Source organism: Marmota monax, unplaced genomic scaffold (genome assembly GCF_021218885.2).
Source record: "Marmota monax isolate L192 unplaced genomic scaffold, Marmota_monax_Labrador192_F-V1.1 WCK01_AAM20220418_F8-fsc00002, whole genome shotgun sequence".
In the NCBI taxonomy this organism is placed as follows: Eukaryota; Metazoa; Chordata; class Mammalia; order Rodentia; family Sciuridae; genus Marmota; species Marmota monax.
The window spans coordinates 2,251,721-2,271,698 of NW_026693571.1; the positions used below are offsets into that span (position 1 = coordinate 2,251,721).

The following is a 19,978-nucleotide window of genomic DNA, read 5'->3' on the forward strand; positions in this document are numbered from 1 at the left end:
CACGGGATCAGGCCCATACCATTGTCCGGCAAGGACATCTTTCCACTTAACATACCCAAAATTCGGGGCCGAGGGCGAACAATGTCTATCTGCAGCAGAGCGCCCTTGAATGTCCAAATTTAAAAAATTGATAGTAAATAGAGCCAGGGAGAGGCGCTCTTTCAGGGAGTGGCCTAAGCCAATTCCCCCTTTTTGTTTTAGTAACATCTCTTTTAGAGTCTTATGAGTGCGCTCTACAATACCCTGGCCTTGTGGATTGTAAGGTAAACCATGGACAAGTTGGATACCCATCTGGCTGCAAAAGGAAGAAAATTGTCGCCCAGTATATGCTGGACCATTGTCTGTCTTAATGGACTGTGGTAATCCCCAGGCTGCCCAAGCTTCCAAGCAATGTGTGATAACATTTCCAGCTTTTTCCCCAGACAAAGCGGAAGCATAGATAATGCCAGAACAAGTATCTACAGATACATGGACATATTTAAGTTTACCAAAGTCATGAACATGAGTAACATCCATTTGCCATATAGTTAAAGGCCGTAAACCACGAGGATTTACGCCTATAGAAGGAGGATGGTGTAAAATCACACAATTAGGACAATCTAACACAATCTGTCGAGCATCAGCACGGGAGATGGTAAAGCGTTTCTGAAGTGCTCGTGCATTAATATGAAACTGACTATGAAAGTTTCTAGCTTGATCTAAGGAGGAAATAGGGAGCACCCAAGAAGGACGAGTAGCAAGATCTGCCTGGGCATTGCCTGCAGAAAGAGCACCCGGTAAACCTGTGTGGGCTCGAATATGCAAGGGGTAAAAACAGGCGGAACGATTCCAAATCAATGTTTGAAGATGAAGAAAAAGGGAAGACATTACTCCTGATGTGTGTATGGGACCCACTGCTTCCAACACCTTTAAAGCTTGAACTACATAGACAGAATCTGAGATTAAATTAAAAGGAAATGGACATTGTTCAAAAACTTTTATGACAATTTGCAGCTCCACCCATTGTGGATTACCAGGAGCAAACTGATGTTGGATAGGAGGCTGATCATTTACCACATAGGCTCCAATACCAGTCTTAGATCCATCTGTAAAGATATTTGCAGCTCCTGGGATAGGCGTAGAAGAAGTGAATTTGGGGAAAATGATAGGATGTTCCTTAACAAATGTAATAAGAGGATGTGATGGATAGTGATTACCTATCTCTCCTAAAAAAGGGCATCGTAATATAGCCCAATTATCCAAGTTAGCACATAAGACCAGAATTTGTTGACATGTATAAGGAACAATCACAGATGTTGGAGAGAAACCAAAAAATTGTACACTTTGTTGTATCCCTAACATAGCTAAGGAAGCAACTGCATCAGGATAATACTCAAGGGATTTTCCAGGGGACATACGTGGATGTATCCACAGTAAAGGGCCATCTTGCCATAAAACTGCAGTAGGTTGTCGCACAGTGGCGAGCACACATAGTTGGAGAGGTTTATCCTCTTGAAACCTACAAAGGCTAGCATGTTGTATAGCCTTTTCCACTTTAAGCAACACTGACCTGGCTTCCTCAGTAAGATGTTGAGGGGAAGTAAGATCTGAATCACCTTTAAGAATTTCATACAAAGGTTTTAATTCAACATTGGGAATATGTAGGTAGCTTCTAATCCAATTTATATCACCCAATAATTTTTGGAAATCATTTAGTGTCTGTAATTTATCAGTCCTCAGAGTTATCTTTTGGGGTGTGATAGCTTTACAAGAGATAGTAGCACCAAGGTAATTAATAGAGTCCCCCATCTGTACCTTATCAGGTGAAATAAGCAAGCCTTTCAACTGTAGCAAATGCACTAAATCAGTATAAGCGGCTTCTAACATACCCTGGGTTTTTGCTGCTAACAAAATATCATCCATATAATGTACACACCTTAATGTTGGATATTTTTGTCTGAGTGGAGCAATAGTCGCACCGACAAACATTTGACACATGGTAGGACTATTTGCCATGCCCTGTGGCAGAACCACCCACTCAAACCTTTGATCAGGCTCCTCGTGATTACACGAAGGTAAGGTGAAAGCAAAACGTTCTGAATCTAGAGGATGCAATGGGATGGAAAAGAAACAATCTTTAATGTCTATACATATCACTGGCCAATTTTTAGGGATAGTAGAAAGCAAAGGCAACCCTCTCTGAATAGATCCCATGAGTTGCATTTGAGCATTAATAGCCCGTAGATCATGCAGCAACCGCCATTTTCCAGTCTTTTTTTTAATAACAAATATGGGTGTATTCCAAGGAGAAGTGGATGGCCTTATATGTCCTAACTTTAACTGTTCTTGAATTAAAACATGTGCTGCAGCCAGTTTCTCAGAGGAGAGTGGCCACTGAGGCACCCATACTGGCTCCCCTGATTTCCAGGTAATGGGCACCTGATCCTCAGCGGCCCCTAAGAAAAACCCAACCCATGTCTGTTAAGTTTTGGTATTGATTGTATGGGACGTCTACGTCCCTGTAAATTTTTACCTAATCCAAGACCTGGTCTATATCCCATGTCTTGCATTATCTTTTGGGCAACTGCTGAGTATTCATTACTAAGTTGAAACACCATGTCCTTCATAAGATCACGTCCCCATAGGGAGATTGGGAGATCAAGTACATATGGTTGAAAAATGCCAGAATGTCCTTCAGAATCTTTCCATGATAGATGTCTACAGCTGACTTGTGGAGCTTGAGCATATCCTAAACCCCTCAGCGATTGATCCGAGAGTTGCACCGGCCACCCCTTTGACCAGTCCTTCATTGCTGTTATGCTACGATCTGCTCCAGTATCCAGTAATCCTAAAATTGATTTGCCTTCTATAGTTAATTTTAATGTGGGACGGTCATCCATTTCTAAGGACAAAAAGACACAATTTCCCCCCGTTGTCCCAATCTTATCATTTAATCTCAAATGGGAGCCAGCAGGAAAACGGGTATGTAGACTGGGTAGAATTAACAATTGAGCAATCCAGTCTCCTGGGGAGATGGACACAATACCTTTTGGAGCTTCTACCATAACTTTTACTGTTCCTATTGTATCCGGATTAATAATTCCAGGGAAAATGTAAAGGCCTTGTAAAGCGGAAGAAGCACGCCCAACTAACAACCCTACAGTACCAGGTGGCAAAGGTCCCTTAAAGTCAGTTTCCACCAATTGGACTCCCATTTTAGGTGTTAATACGAGTCTGGAGGCGGAACAGAGGTCCAGTCCCTCGGCACCTGTAGTGGTTCTCCGCGATCTTTGGGATGTCATAGAGATGGCCATGTTTCGCTCTCCATGGTCCCATTCTCCATTGCCCCATATATTTGCGGGCCCTGAGGTCGAGGGCCCTTCCGGCCGTTTTTTGGCATCTGTCTATCTGATATTGGCTGTCCATGAATGTCCTTGACTGATCTGCATTCATTAGCCCAATGTTTACCCTTCTTGCAATGAGGACATAGTCCTGGCTGTCGAACAATTGAGGATGACCCTTTTTTGTCCTGTAACTGACCTGTTCGGGGACAATCACGCTTAAAATGTCCCTCCTGGCCACATCTAAAGCACTTTCCTGTATGAGGGGGTGGTTTTCGGGTTAGCTGGAGAACGGCAGCAGCCAACCCTGCATTAGTAAGGGGCCCACCTATTTCCCTACAGACTTTCATCCATGCCTCTATTCCTTTATTTTTATATGGGGTTATAGCTGCTTTGCATTCCTTAGTACATTGTTCAAAAACAAGTTGTTTGATCAAAGGCATAGCTCTATCAGGGTCCCCGAATATTTTCCCCGCTGCATCTACCATCCGAGCTACAAAGTCAGAAAAAGGCTCTGTGGGGCCTTGGATGATCTTAGTTAGATTACCAGATACTTCCCCTCTGTTAGGCAAGGACTTCCAGGCTCGGATGCAGATGTTGTTGATTTGTTCATATACTTCCAGTGGGTACCCTGTTTGTTGATTGGCAAATCTGCCCTGTCCCAAAAGCATATCCTTATCCCAGGCAGGGCGTCCCACTGCATGGTTTTGGGCCGCCTGCTCTACTGCCCCCTCTAACATAAATGCTCTCCAATCCAGATACTTTCCTGGAGAAACACAGGCGCGCACCAGGCTCGCCCAATCAGACGGAGTCATACAAAAGCGAGAAAGGCCCTCCACCTGGGTAAGTGTAAATGCAGCATCCACACCATAGGTTCGGACTGATTCAGCCAATGTCTTGACAATTTTAAAGTCCAGGGGTTCATGATATCGCCCCCGATTGGCATCTTGAAACACAGGGAATGCTAGACCCATGTCCGAATGAACCTTTCTCCATGTTTGTGCATGAAACGTCCTATTGGATCCTGGGTTAGGATAGGGTGGAAGGTCAGGAGGAATCTCCAAAACATCCTTCCCCTCTTCCTCATATCCCACATCTGTCTTTGGGTACTCATGTTCTGTGTAGACAGCCTTACGGGGATCACCTCGCCCTTTAGTTTCACCTTTTCCCCTTTTCTCTCTAGCTTGCCATGATAGCAATTCCAATACTTCCTCATTGTCTGAACTACTGTCTTCTTCAAAAGCTTTCAATTCAGTCAAATCTGGATAAAGTCTAGTCTTTGGCTGACTTGAACGTTTATCATCTCTATCACTTCCCCCACTCTTAATACTTTCAGCTCCCTCGGACCTCTCCTCATGCAATTGTTCAAGAACCTCCTGTCCTTTGGTTAGGGCATCCTGACATCTACTGTCAGATAAACAACCCCTTACTAACTTCCATAAGGGAATCACCCCACCTTCGAGGGTCCCTTGTTCGTGTGCGAAATCTAAATCCCTGCCTAGTTTTTCCCAGCTCGGGGTTGTGAGACTGCCCGAGTAAGCAAACCACGGGGCCGCTAGATCTACTTGTTTTAAGAACATCTGCAAAGTACTCTGTTTAACTTTTAAACCTTTAGATCGTAGCAGTCCATCCAGGGCTAACAGAATAGGACTAGAAGCAGAGGCGCCCATGGCGTTAATGCAGAAAGCGAAAGCAAAGAAATAAAGCGAAAGTCCAAAAAATCCCCGCTCTCTCTGCTTACAGAGGAGCGACCCGCTAATTTTTCCGCGGATTCCCACTTACCTGGGAACTTACCGGTGGACCACCCTGACCGCTGAAAGTTCTGGATCCTGGGATTGAGAAGTATTCAGTTCCCCGTGCGGGCCACCAACTGTCGCGACCCCCTCGCCAGCAAGGAAGACATGACACAGGATTCTTCTTTCAGCGGTTTATTCAGGCCTTAACTCTAGTTTTCTCTCAAGCGCCCTTGCTTCCGCGCACCCACACACAGCCTAATAAAGCTTACTCAAGTCCAATCCAAAGCTGCCAAGTGGGGTTTTCTCATAGGGTATTGAGGGACAGCGCGCCAACTCTTCCTAATAAGGAGTTATTTACCAAGATCCACAACGGAGACCGGCGCCATCTTCTAATGGCGGCAACGGTCTACAAACACGGCTCACCACAATTGAATAAGTGTGTAGATGATTTGAAAATCTATAATTTACCATTGCCATACACTTCCACCCTACATTTATAGGTTCTTTTTACTTTTTTTTCAGTATTGTGTATCTTTATTGTTTTACTTCTAGAACTAAACTATCTCACTATAAAAATTGAGCTACAGGGTTGGGGTTGTGGCTCATCAGTAGAGGGTAGAGTGCTCTCCTAGCATGTGTGAGGCCCTGGGTTCGATCCTCAGCACCACATAAAAAATTTAAATAAATAAAATAAAGGTGTTGTGTCCAACTACAACTAAAAAATAAATATTAAAAAATCAAGCTACAATTGAGAAAAATATTCATTTATTACTATTGCTAGCATAGTAAATTTTTAAAAAGTGACATAAAAGGAAATTAAACTTACTGTTTTGATAATATTCACAGCCTATGTTGGGTAGTAACAAATGAATTAACATGAAATCACTTGTAAATGGATTATTTTACTTCATTTTTATCAAAACTAAAATGATGCTTTATTGGGGGCTGCCCTGAACAGGAGTTATGCACACATCTTTAAGTCCTGAGCAAGGAGGTACTGAACTGGCATTGCACCCATTGCAGTGCATGTGGATTTGCCTCTGCTTGGTAAGAAAGATGCAGCTTTGGGAGGGGTGTCACCTGATGGGGTTGAATTACACCCACCTGTTTGTTGTAATCCTACTCTTTTGCCATTTTTTGGATAGAATGTTCCATGGTTTGCTCCCCCCATTAGTAAAACCTGGATTCGAGGATTGCTCCCTCTCTTTCTTGCCTTCCTTTCCTCCTTTGTGGGAGCTGGGTCAGGGGGGGCCATCACAGAACCCAAAGGAAAAGGTATTTCTCTATCTGTGTGTCATTAATTCATGCCAGCCCAGTTCTTCTGGAGTGACTTTGACTGGTTTAGTTGTGTGTTGTGACAATGCTTTGAAGATTAATTTTGATTACATGCTTTCTTGGATGATTGCAAGAGATACACATGTCTTATATAGCTTTTACTTTTTTTACGAAATTATTTCAACTGAATTACTCCTATACCAGTTGGCAACAAAGTGATAGAGGCAATATCAATTTGTGGTTCACATATTTCCACCAAACAGTTATAAAATAATTTTCATTTATTCTTTAGTTTTAAAAAGCAGTGCATTTATTAATGTACAACTCACCTGACCCTTGTTATACCTAAAAATCCCTTTACCATCCAAACCACAATTTAATTTTTGTTCAGGACTTCTTTGTGTTTCATGTTTTCAGTAATGAACATACAGATTTTAGACTTAGGCATTAATACCAACTCAGAGTGATCTCAATGTCAACCATTTACTACATCGAGACTTCTTTTTAGTTCAGTAGGTAGACTTGAAGAGAAAGTTAAAGTGGTACTAAAATAAAGATATTATACATTTTAGTTAATTAACAATTAATTACATTGATGTTGTTTTGTTGTCAGGAAACATAAGCATGCTCAGAGTCTCTATAGAATAGTCTGGTTTTAGTTTAGAAATCATTTCTTCCATTCAAGACTGAGACCTTCCATGTTTTTGAACAATTGATAAAGATGTACTTAGTCTGAATATAGCATGTTAATGAAGTACATACTTCTTGACATTCATTATTCAGTAATAAATGGGTTATGGAGTTGGGAGGACCCAAGAAACAATATTTTAGGTTGAAAAATGAATCTTAATGTAGATTTTAAAGTTTCACCTTGTGATAATTTTTCCCAACTGACAATATACTTGTCCCCAGGAGGCTTGATTAGATCTTTAATTAACTCAATCTGGAAGTGCAATGACCTCTAATTAAATTAAATTTTCTTTCTGCTGTCAGCAATTTAATAAACTTATTCAAATAAGTTTCAGAGTTATGCAAAATCAAAACCAACTAGAAGCTAATAATGAAGTAGGGATACAAATTAGAAAAAAGGAAGCTCTTGTCTATTTATCACCATTATGAGGTTTAAATATTTGAATTTTATAAATGAAATAATATGTATAAATATAGATATAGGACATATATACAATAGATCTACAAAATACATCAGGAAGTTATAAAAATTTCTAATTATTTTTCAAAGGGGTATCTCTCAAAATCAATTTATTTTTCCACCATTATCACTTTTATAAAGTTCTAGTATTGAATTGCCTGTAAAATCAGTGTGAGTAACATTTAAAGTTCAAACTGCACAGCACAATTATGCTGACTACATACTCCTTTTCTGCTGTAATATTTAAAAGTAAATTCCTGTGTAATTTTCATTATATGAATACACACATATATATCCATTATTTTAGATTGTTTGTTTGTAATTATGCAAACTTGAGAATATATATATTATAAAGACAGCTTTTTTTTGAGAAAATATTCAGTTTCTGCTTCCCTTAATGTAAATAGTTTATTTTGATATAGCTTAACTTTATATTTCACATATTTGCTTGTAAGACATTTGAAATTACTATCTTTAAAAAATACATATTGGGCAGATGTTTGTTATATTAACAAATGCATTCCTTTATATTAGGAAAAAAGACAAAAATATGTAAAATTTTTAGAGAAATTCCTGTGAGAGGAAATTGTTATATTTACCATTAAGTATAATATTTATTGAAAAAGTATATGATAAACATAATGAGGCACTATAATAATAATTTTCATATCTTTATCAAAATTGTACAGAAGGGAGTGAGAGAATTTTACTTCTTTCTTAGTTATGAAAATATTCAATAAATTATTAATTATAAAATAGTTTTTAAAAATGGATTTCCTTGGATACCATCATTTCTGACAATAATCTTACACTTACATAAAATAAAAGCATCCTAAGTAACAACTTAAATAATAAAAATTAAGTAACATAAATTTAAAAACAAAATGCATTCATAGTTTGGATACCATGGAATAGAAGATTTTGGATCATGGGCCCTAGTATGAGATGCACTAGTCTTTAATTCTGAACCAGCTACTGTGTTATTTAGGCTTCTAAAGAGGAAAACAAGAAGCAATTGAATATACACACACATGCATACACATATATGAATTTAGGAAATTTATGAGATTGGTTTACATGATCAGAGGCATACCACAATAGCCATCTTCAAGCAAGAGAGCCATAAAAATCAATATCTGCTCTTTCCACGAAGCTTGAATTCCCAGAACAACAACAAAAAAAGACAAATGATGCAGTCTGTGTTTGAGGCTGAGGCCTGAAAACAACCTAGAGAGTTGCTGAAGCAATGTCATATTCAAAAGCTGAAGAATCTGGAGTATAATATCCACAAAAGCAGTAGAAACAAAGAATGCACCGTCTCAAGAAGGAACAAGCATGTACATATGTATGAAGTTGTACCTTCTACTATTTCTCATTATTCATATTCTCAATATATTGGATGGTGTTACCAGATTTTAGGACATGTTTTATACACTCAGTTTGTTGACTCACATGTCAATCTTCTCTGAAAACACCTTCACAAACATACCCAGAAGTATGTTTTATCAACTTTCTAAGTATCCGTCAATACAATAAAAATAAACTCTAAATTAACCATCACCATTACTTAAGAGCTTTATAAACATGGGCAAAAAACATTTGTCACTATAGTCAGCTCATTTGTAAACACAGGCATCAACAATGTTCATGTTATATATTTTGGAAGTATTTTACAAAAAGCAAAAATGCAATATACTCTGGTGGATATGACTGTTGTAAAGTCTCAATATTATTGCCATTATATTTTATTGTTTATACTAATATTATCATTAATATCATGTTGACATTAACACTATTATAAACTTTAACTGCTCAGTTGAAATATATAGGAAAGATGGTGGAATAAGATGGACATCATTACATGTATTAAGACACAAGTGGTGTGACTCTACTTTGTGTACAACCAGATACATGAAAATTTGTGCTCTATATGTGTAATATGAGTTGTAAAATTCATTCTGCTATCATACATAACAAATTAGAATTTAAAAAAGAAATATATTTAGAGATTGTTTCTGCATGATTATAATATTTAAATATGCATCCTCAAGATGGAATGAAATATGCTTTCATTACCACTATTATCTTACATAAATTACAAATTAATCTTACCCAAACTAGTAACTAATGTGTTTTCTTGCAAGTAACCATAGTGATGACTTTAATGATGAAAACTTCTTGCTTTTTAAGTAATTTTTATGTTTACAAATTATTTATCTTTTTTTTAATTTTTTATTGTTGGTTATTCAAAACATTACATAGTTCTTGATATATCATATTTCACACTTTGATTCAAGTAGGTCAAATTATTTATCTTAATCTTGAGTTCATAATAAAGGTTATCTTCTCTATTTTCAATATTTACCTTTTCTAATATTTTCAATATTTGCTAATTATAAATTTAGCATAAAATACTAAGGCATCTATATTGATTTACATTTTCCAGAGCAAATCCTGAGTGTGCTTTTTTCCTTGCACATCTAACAATATCATGCATAACTATTTTAAAAATATTGTGTTGTCGGGAGTGGCCAACTCACCTCTCTTGTTAATTTATCAATGGAAAGGTGCAGAAAAGTCTGCCCAGTTTTCTGGTGACATCCTATTCAAAGGGAAATTTTATGGTTGCCCTGGAGTTTATCAGTTCATGACCTAAGGTTCAAGCACCAGCTGCCTGGGGGTAGAGAATTTTGGGTGCAATCTGATGACTATAATTGGGCTGTTCAAACTTTTGATCTTGGTTCTGTTTTAAAGTAACATTCTCACCATGAATCCCCTTGATGTAAAAATCTATATGCTAAACTTCCAGAGTATGCTAGTAGTTAGTCTACTAGGAGGCAGGTTGAACCATCTGGTCTTGCTATTTCTATTTTTGTGTTTTCTTTCCAATTTCATCTTCCAGTTTGGTGAAACTGAGTAAACAGTGGCATGAGTAGCAACATTTTGCCAAATTAAAAACTTTAAAATAGTGATAACTTATTATTGTGGTTTTCATTTACTTTAACAGTTCAGAATTTAAATATGTTTCATATATTTTATGCTCAGTTAAAAATTGATATATCAATATTGTTCATTTCCCTATTGGGTTCATGGTCTTCCATTATGGGTATATGAGGGTTCATATTAACATTTTAACCCTCAGACCTGTGTTATTTTTTCCCCTAAGGTCTATTGCCATTCTACATTATATTTAGGGAACTCAAATATTAACTATTTGTATTATCAAATATATTAAATGTGCTTATAGAGTGTCTAGGCCTCTTGCCTTGGTGAAAATTTTCCCAATTTAATAGTTTAAGTTAATAATGTTTTTAGTTTTCTTAACATTTTTATTATATATAGCTAATTCCTGAGAGAGTTTATATTTGAACAGTGAGTAAACAGAGAGTGCACAACTATTTTGTATGAGTGGAAAGTATTTTGGAAGTTTTTTTTTTTTTTTTAATCTCCATCTAAATCAAAATATCAACTTCTCCATGCATTTTATTTCTAAATACCTGGATATCCATTGCAGATTTTGAATATCTATATGATTTTCTATATTCTAAAACCATGGTCTTAGCAACTTATTGAGCCATTATTTATAAATAATAATATTTGGTAATTTTATTAACCTACACTGTGACGTAAATATCATCACAATCGAGCATTAAACTATTTCCATTCATCCAAAAACATCCTTTTACAATTTGTACCCATTCCAGATAACAGTACCAAACAACTACTAATCTACTTAGTATCTCTATAGATTTTAATTTTTAAAACGTGTATATGGATATGGGAATATACAATCTGTACATCTTTCACTCATTACAGTGTTTTGGAGATTCACCCATTTTCTAGCTATTTCAGTAGTTTGTTTTTTCATATTGCTGAAGAACATTTAATTCTATGTATATGCTATTTTTAAATTTTTCATTCATCATTAAAATGTTTTAAAAACTATTGGCCTATTATGAATATTGCTACAATTAAAATTACTGCAAAACTATATGTATAGATAACCATTTTCATTGCTCAATGAGAGATTTCTAGAAGTGAAATACTTAGGTCTTATGACAAGTTTGTGTATAACATTTTAAGAACTGTCAAAATATTTTCCAAAGAAAGTATACTATTTCATTTACATCAGCAATGTATAAGAATTCAAGTTTCTTCACATCCTGGACTGCACTGGTTATTATCTGCCATTTTAATTATAGCTATTAATAATATGGCATCTCATTGTAATTTTCACTTTTATTTCTTTAATCTTGAAAAATGCTAAATATCTTTTTAAATGTTCAGTAGATACATAACTATTATCTTTTCTTTTTTGGTAAATGCCAATTCAAACATACTTTCTTCTTATTTTGTTTGCTCTGATGATTTGAGTAGCAAAATATCTTTATATTTTCAGAATATAAGTCCTTTATCACATATAAATTTCAAATCAGTGACCTCATTTTTTAATTGTGTTTGCTGTGGAAATAAATTTTTCAATTTTGATGAGCAACAATTTAACATTTTTTTAATGTGCTGAGAAATATTTAACTAACCCAAGTTTCAAAGATTTCTTTCTCTACTTTCTTATAAATTTTTTCAAGATCTACTTCTTACATCAAGGTATATGATCCATTTTTGTTACAGATTCTGTATGATATAAGTTAAAGCTACACATTATTCCTTTCATGGTTATTTGTGAAATGAGTATTCTTTCCCAAATAAATCTTTTATTTGTTCTTTTTAGTTATATGTGACAGTAGAATGTATTTTGACTTATCATACTTACATGGAGTATAACTTCTCATTTTTGCAGTTGTACATGATTGGAGTTACACGGTTTTATATTCATATATGAACATAGGGATATTATGTCCAATTCATTATACTGTTTTTCCCATTCCCATCCCTATTTCCCCCCATCCAATCTGCTGACTTCCACTCCTTCTCCCCACCCTCCACCTCTACTCCCTCACATATTGTGAGTTAGCATCCCCATAACAGAGAGAACATTCAGTCTTTTGTTGTTGTTGTTTATTTTATTTATTTATTTATTTATTTTTTAAAATATTTATTTCATTTTTTTTTTAGTATTTGGCGGACACAACATCTTGGTTTGTATGTGGTGCTGAGGATCGAACCCGGGCCGCACGCATGCCAGGCGAGCGCGCTACCTCTTGAGCCACATCCCCAGCCCTTATTTATTTATTTATTTATTTATTTATTTATTTATTTATTGGTGGAGGGGAACCAGTCATTGAACTCAGGGGGCACTCAACCACTGAGACACACCCCCAGCCCTATTTTGTATTTTATTTAGAGGTAAGATCTCACTGAGTTCCTTCATGCCTCACTTTTGCTGAGGCAGGCTTTGAACTATAATACTCCTGCCTTGGCGTGATCCATCCAGCCCAGCTTTAGTCTTTGTTTTTTTTGGGGATTGGTTTATTTCACTTAGCATGATAGTCTCCAGTTCCATCTTTTTTATCAGCTAATGTCATAATTTCATTCTTCTTTGTGCCTGAGTAGTCCAATCAATAAATCTTCAATATTTCCCTAATATTTAGCAACATATGACCATTACCACCATTACCACTGTGGTCAATTTTGTTTATGTAAGTATCAACTTTTTTATGCCAATTTTAACATGCTCAAGACATCATATCTTGTAATCAATGACAGATCAGAAATTATGCTCAAACCCCATGAGCCAAGAAACTCCCTGACCATTTCTGATGGATCTGTTCATGAGTTGAAAAACGCATTCATATTTAGGGCTCTTGAGAACTTTGCATAAGATTTTACTTTCTGCAAAAATCCTACTTGTGTTAAATATCTGAATCCATAGACATAGGTAGAATGCTGTTCTAGGCTGAATAATGCACCCAGTCACAAAGATTCTCACCACATAGTGCCCATAATGCCCAGAATGCAATGTTATTTTGGGTGATAAAGAAGACTTTGCAGGTGTGAATAAGGCAAGGATCTTGAGAAAGGGAAATTATCCTGTATTGTATAAGTTATATAATGTAAACATTCACGTCTTTATAAGAATGAAATAGGAAGATCAGAGTCAAAAGGAAAGATTGGAGTCATGCTGTTACAAACCAAAGAATGCAAGAAACAAAAGTGGAAAGATACAAGAAATGATTTATCCCAAAGCTCCCAGAAGGAACCATCCTGTCTACAACCTGATTTAAGCTCAGTGAGACTGATTTTTGTCTTCTGACCTTCAGAATTAGGATACATTTTTCTTCTTTAAGCCACTATATTTGTAGTAAGTTTTTCACCGCAGTACTAGGAAACTAATACAAGACTTCTCTTTTCTTTTTTGACCTTGGCTGTAGCCTGGCAAATGTGCATAGCCTTTCAGATCATGTTAGATATATGGGAGTTATCAAGGTTCACTATAGGTGTCTCACTGCCTGGATATCCCACTGAATTTCTAGTTATTATTTGGACCCCCCAGGTCACAATTTGAGATGAGCTCTAACTTTTGACTTTCTAGTTTGTTTTTTTTTAAGAAAAAAAAAAAAAGATCAAGATTTCATGAATCTAATGATACCTGAAACCTGGGGATGCTTCAGGCTCTACTGCAAAATCAAATATTCTTTTCTGGTGGAAGAGTTGCTAGATTATAGGAATTGTCCTGCTGTGGTAAAATTGCCTGATAATGAAACTTGGGGAAACTGGAGTAGCTCCAGACAAAAATGTTGTAGAGTTACATTCTTCTAAACTGTGGCTCAATATTTTTCTTGAATAAGTATTTCTCAAGTTGTTATACGTCTTTTGTTAACTTATAAGATTTTTAAGGTGGGTTGATTTTGCAAAATGTGTCAATTTCTAACTGGGGTATCTGCCCAGTTCCTTACTCTTTTATTTTAAAGATATTTCTTACAATACCATTTTATGTTGCAAAGATGTGATAATATGTTTTAATTATTATTCATACAAATGTTATTCTATTTATATTTGTCACTGTGTATTGGCTTTGGTAGACATGTATTTATCTATGTGGCTTTTAATCTGTGGCTATTGTGATGTAGATATGGGCATTATTTGGTAATAGTAATTCTTAAAATTGGCACTATATATCTATGTAGTCAAAATCTAAGGTAGTGCTACTGTATTAAAATACAATCAGAGCAGCAGGCATATGAAAATCTGGCCTTTGATGTACCTGAAGATATTTATTTTGATTTGGACATGTTAACATTTATGCAACAGTTTCTACATAGTCTTCATCCCAAGAAAATGGGTTACTTTTATTCATGGGATGTTTATCATCCTATAAGGGAAATTAAAAGTGAACTGAATTGCCAATGGGAAAAAAAAGAAAGAAACAAAATGAAGAAGAAAATAAGAGAATTAAAGCAATTTCTCTTCTACAGAGTCCTCCATTATTCTCTACTTTTCCCACCTTCTTTATGGTATGTCTCTTCCTACTTCCTAGAGTTTGCTATCATTTCCCAAAATTCTGGTAAATTTTCTTTGTCTTGTGACATTAGTGTATTAAGAAGAGATGCTGATTGGTTGTATATCCTCTTCTGAAAAGTGTCTGTTCAGGTCCTTAGCCCATTTATTGATTGGATTATTTAGTTTTTTAGTGCTTATCTTGTTGAGCTCTTTATATACCCTAGAGATTAGAGCTCTATCTGATGTGTGAGGGGTAAACATTTCTTCCCAGGATGTAGGCTCCCTGTTCACCTCACCAATTATTTCTTTTGCTGAGAAAAATTTTTTTAGTTTGAATCCATCCCTTTGTTGATTCTTGGTTTTAATTCTTGTGCTGTAGAAGTCTTATTAAGGAACTTGGGGCCTAGCCCCACGTGATGGAGATTAGGGCCTACTTTTCTTCTATTAGACACAGAGTCTCTGGTTTTATCCCTAGATCCTTGATCCATTTTGAGTTAACTTTTGTGCATGGTGAGAGATATGCTCATTATCTCTAGCAATCAGAGAAATGCAAATTAAAACTACTCTAAGATACCATCTCACTCCAGTAAGAGTGGCAGCCATTATGAAGACAAACAACAACAAGTGTTGGTGAGGGTGTGTGTGGGGGGGGGAGGTACACTCATACACTGCTGGTGGGACTGCAAATTGGTGAAGCCAATTTGGAAAGCAGTATGGAGCCAAAATGGATGTCCTTCAGTGGATGAATGAATAAAAAAAAATGTGGCATTTATACACAATGGAATATTACTCAGCACTAAAAAAAATAATAAGGGTTTGGCATTTGCAGGGAAATGGAAGGCATTAGAGAAGATTATGCTAAGTGAAGTTAGCCAATTCCAAAAAAACCCAAATGCCAAATGTCTTCTCTGATATAAGGGGGGTGACTCAAAATGGGGTTTGGAGGGAGAGCAAGGGAGGAAGATTACCTCTAGATAGGGAATAGGGGTGGGAGGGAAAGGGAGAGAGAAGGGGAATAGCATTGATGGTGAAAGGAGACCCTCATCATTATACAAAATACATGTATGAAGATGTGAATTTGGTATCAACATACCTTACATATAATCAGAGATATGAAAAATTATGGTATATTTTTTTGGTGTATTAAGAATTATAATGCAAAAATAAATTTTAAAAAATTAAAAAAGAAGAGATGCTAATTTATAGTTTCTGCAAGATTTTTTTTTCTCTTTTTGTATATATGGTAGGGTACTTTTTTATCCCCCAATATCTTTATGCTTATAAAGCTGTTAAACTAATATTCTCTTTGTACTTCCCAAGTTGATTTTAACTGTCTCTATTTCTAGATTTGAATATTCACAAGTAATGGTGAATAAACTGATTTACACCTCTCATATTGAAAAGTGGAAGAATAACAATCATAGAATATTATAGTATTAGAGTCTGGGATATGGATATAGAAATAGTCTGGAGAATCATGCATTTCAAAGTAGTTTTCAATTGGAATGATTCAAGGGTACTATCCACAATTAAAATAATGGGAATTGTGAGGCATGGTGGCACATGCCTGTAATCCCAGCCACTCAGGAAGCTGAGGTAAGAAGATTGTGAGTTCAAAGCCAGCCTCAACAACAGTGAGACACTGAGCAACTCAGTGAGACAACTCAGGCCCTCTCTCTAAATAAAATACAAGGATTGGGGATGTGATTCATGGCCAGGTGCCCGAGTTCACCCCAAATAAAGCAAACAAAACAAAACCAAACCATAGTGGGACTTTTCTTTATAAGTTAGCAATTAAAAATAGGAATGGATTTATTACTCATTTGATCTTATTAAATGGTCAAAGAAACAAAATTTTGTTGAAGATTCATTTCTGGTATATCTTCAGGATGTTTTCTTTCCTCGTGATTTATTAAGAAATAGATCATATTTAAAGCAACTAGTGCTGCAATTTTTTACTTTGAGAGTTGGATTTCTTTCTTCCCTTTTTTTATGAATGAGAAATTTATTTTTATTACTATTCTAATTGTAGTGTTTTGAATTGAACCCAGGGAAGTTCTACCAATTACTTACATATTAATCTTTTTTTTTTTAAATTTTACTTTGAGGCAGGTTGTCACTAAATTGCCCAGACTGGCTTTGAATTTACAGTCTTAATGCCTTAACCTCCTGAGTAGCTGGCACTATAGGCGTGACCAATGAATCCAGCTTTCAATTGGAGATTTTCTTTGTTTAGATCTTTATAGTTATTCATAGTAGTTGAGGTCATCCCAAGAAACTCATACATGCGTGAAAATTGATTTCAGTTCATGATTTCCCCCATTCCTTCCCATTTGCTCTTCTATTCTCCCTCTTTCACCCCATTCTTCTCTACTCTATTGGACATTTTTTGCTCATCTCTTAATATATATTTGATTGTTGCTTTATTTTATCCTATCCTTCTCTTCCTTTTCCTTTTCTATAACTTTATCTTTAATGTATATATATATATATATATACCACAGTCCGGCTGCAGCAAAATAACCGGGGGGTGACGAACAACTTGTGTACATTGATACAGCAGGAGTAGGAGCCGTTTATTGCAGGACAGGAGCAGTATTTATACATTCCACACAGCTTATCTAATTAGCATAAACTAGATACATCAGTCAACCAATAAGAAATCTCCACACTTAATGGCTCGCTGGTGTTACTTCACAAACCACTCCCTCTGGCATTTTGCCAGGCGCCATCCAGACTTGTTTACAGACTCTAACATTTCCCCCTTTTGTTTAATTTAAATAATGACCATAGTGGTTTTTACAGAAACACCATAAATAACCTGCTACAAACAGAAAGGGAGGATACAAAATGCCACAATACCAAGCCAATTGATGGCTCCATGCAAGAAGCCCTTGGAAAAATTATACCAGCAATGACACCATTAGCAAAGATACTGAGTTACAATTTGTTGTAAATTACAGTTTGTTGTCTCAGTCCAGGTAAAGCAGTCTCTCAATAGATTAACTCACAGTCCAGGTAAATCACAGTCCAGGTAAGTTCTGCAGGCAGCTAGCTTAAATCACAGTCCAGGTAAGTTCTGCAGGCAGCTAGCTTGATCCGAAGTCTCATCCGTTCCTCAGCTGAAGTCTCCTCCGGTTTTCAGCAACACTGGAAATTCTTCCACCCTCGTTTTCACCAGCACTGGGATGAAGGCAGGAACTCCGGATGGCTAAAGAAAATCCTGTAGCATTCCACTAAGAAAACAACCTTCTGAACAATTTAGTACATTATCTCAAGGTTTTCTACATTTGAAATAAGCCTTAATGGTGCTCATTACTCATTCGAAGTCTCCAGGTGTGGGAGAACCATTGTAGCTTAGTTATTGGCATTGAAAATGACCAAACATCAGGGACGCCAGTAGCGTCTTCTGCTGGCTGTAGCGTCCTGGGCAGCCCCAGATGGCCCTGGGGAGAGTCCCGGTCTCAAACTGCTTCTGGGCACAGGGAGCAAGAGCCTGCGAGACTGTGCCTCGGGGTCAGGCTTGGATTTGGGCTCTTGCAGTGGCATCCCGCTCCCCAGGCAGGGGGCGGGGAAGAGCCGGTTGCCGCCGCTTGGAAAGCCCTTGCTGCGCCAAGACCAGCTTGCGCACGTGGCAGCTGCTGCTGCGCTGATTGATGCACCCTCCAGTAATGAAAAGTATTCAGTAATAGCCTTTTGCTGCAACTTTTTTCCTGATAATCCTTCTTCTTCTGAACTTTCTTTTTCTTTCTGACTAGAGTTCCTGGGCTCTTATCAACACATGCCCTAACTATTCTTGGTTCCACAGGGGTGCCTTCTTCCCTTAGTAATTTACTTCTCACCCCTTCCATATTTTCATCACAAAGACAATACAATACACTGAGACAAAACAAGACACAAACATACTGTATCAATCTTCTCCATTTTCTCAAAATGGCCATTTTTCCTCTCGCCCTATCTGCCTAGGGACGAGCAGATTTGCTCCCGTCCTATCTATGGACGGGCAGCTTTTTTTTTTTTCTTTCGTCACTTACCCCCGAGTCTCGGGGCTCCCCGTAAAGGGGCCACCATCTGCCGCAGTCCGGCTGCAGCAAAATAAACTGGGGGGGGGGGGAGGCTGGGAGAGGTGACGAACAACTTGTGTACAGGAGTAGGAGCCGTTTATTGCAGGACAGGAGCAGTATTTATACATTCCACACAGCTTATCTAATTAGTATAAACTAGATACATCAGTCAACCAATAAGAAACCTCCACACTTAATGGCTCGCTGGTGTTACTTCACAAACCACTCCCTCTGGCATTTTGCCAGGAACCATCCAGACTTGTTTACAGACTCTAATATATATATATATATATACACACACACACACACACATATATATGTATGTATATATATATATATACACACATATATATGTATGTATTTCACAATTTCTTATAAGTACCACACTAACCGAGTGTGCCACTGGAACTCCTTTTCTTGAGAATAGTGTTTGTCACCAAGCATCTCTGTCTTATCATGGAATGAACTAGACAGAGATAGTAATGTATCAAATGCTTTAAGCAGGGGAAATGACAATGAAACACTTTAGTTATATTGTAACTGTACCTGCATCATATCTCACAAGTTCTTAATTCACCCAATTCACCCATTTATTGACAGGTATCTGGGTTGATTCCATGATTTAGCTACTGTGAATTGTGCTACTATAAACATTAATGTGGCTGTATCACTGTAGCACGCTGATTTTAGATCTTAGGGGAAAATGTCAAAGAATGAGAAAGCTGGATCATATGGTGGTTCCATCCTAAGTTTTTTGATGAATCTCCATACTGTTTTCCAGAGTGGTTGTACTGGTCTGCAACTTCACCAATAATGTATAAAAGTACCTTTTTTTCCCTCACAACCTTGCCAACATTTATCGTTGTTCATATTCTTGATCATTAGCACTCTGACTGGAGTGAAATGAAATCTTACTGTATTTTCGATTTGCATTTCTCTTATTGCTTTAGATGTTGAACTGGTCAAGATTTTCTACCATTCTGTAGGCTCTCACTTCATCAATTCCTTTGCTCTGAAGAAGCTCTTACTTTCATG

General features: G+C 36.9%; 1 non-coding gene across 1 annotated transcript; it reads right to left on the reverse strand.

The window, feature by feature from the left end:
• Window positions 1-19,369: 19,369 nt before the first annotated feature.
• LOC124102797 (small nucleolar RNA SNORA63) lies at window positions 19,370-19,495 on the reverse strand. Its single transcript, XR_006854991.1, has one exon. It is a non-coding gene; the product is annotated as a small nucleolar RNA SNORA63 (small nucleolar RNA).
• Window positions 19,496-19,978: the final 483 nt, after the last annotated feature.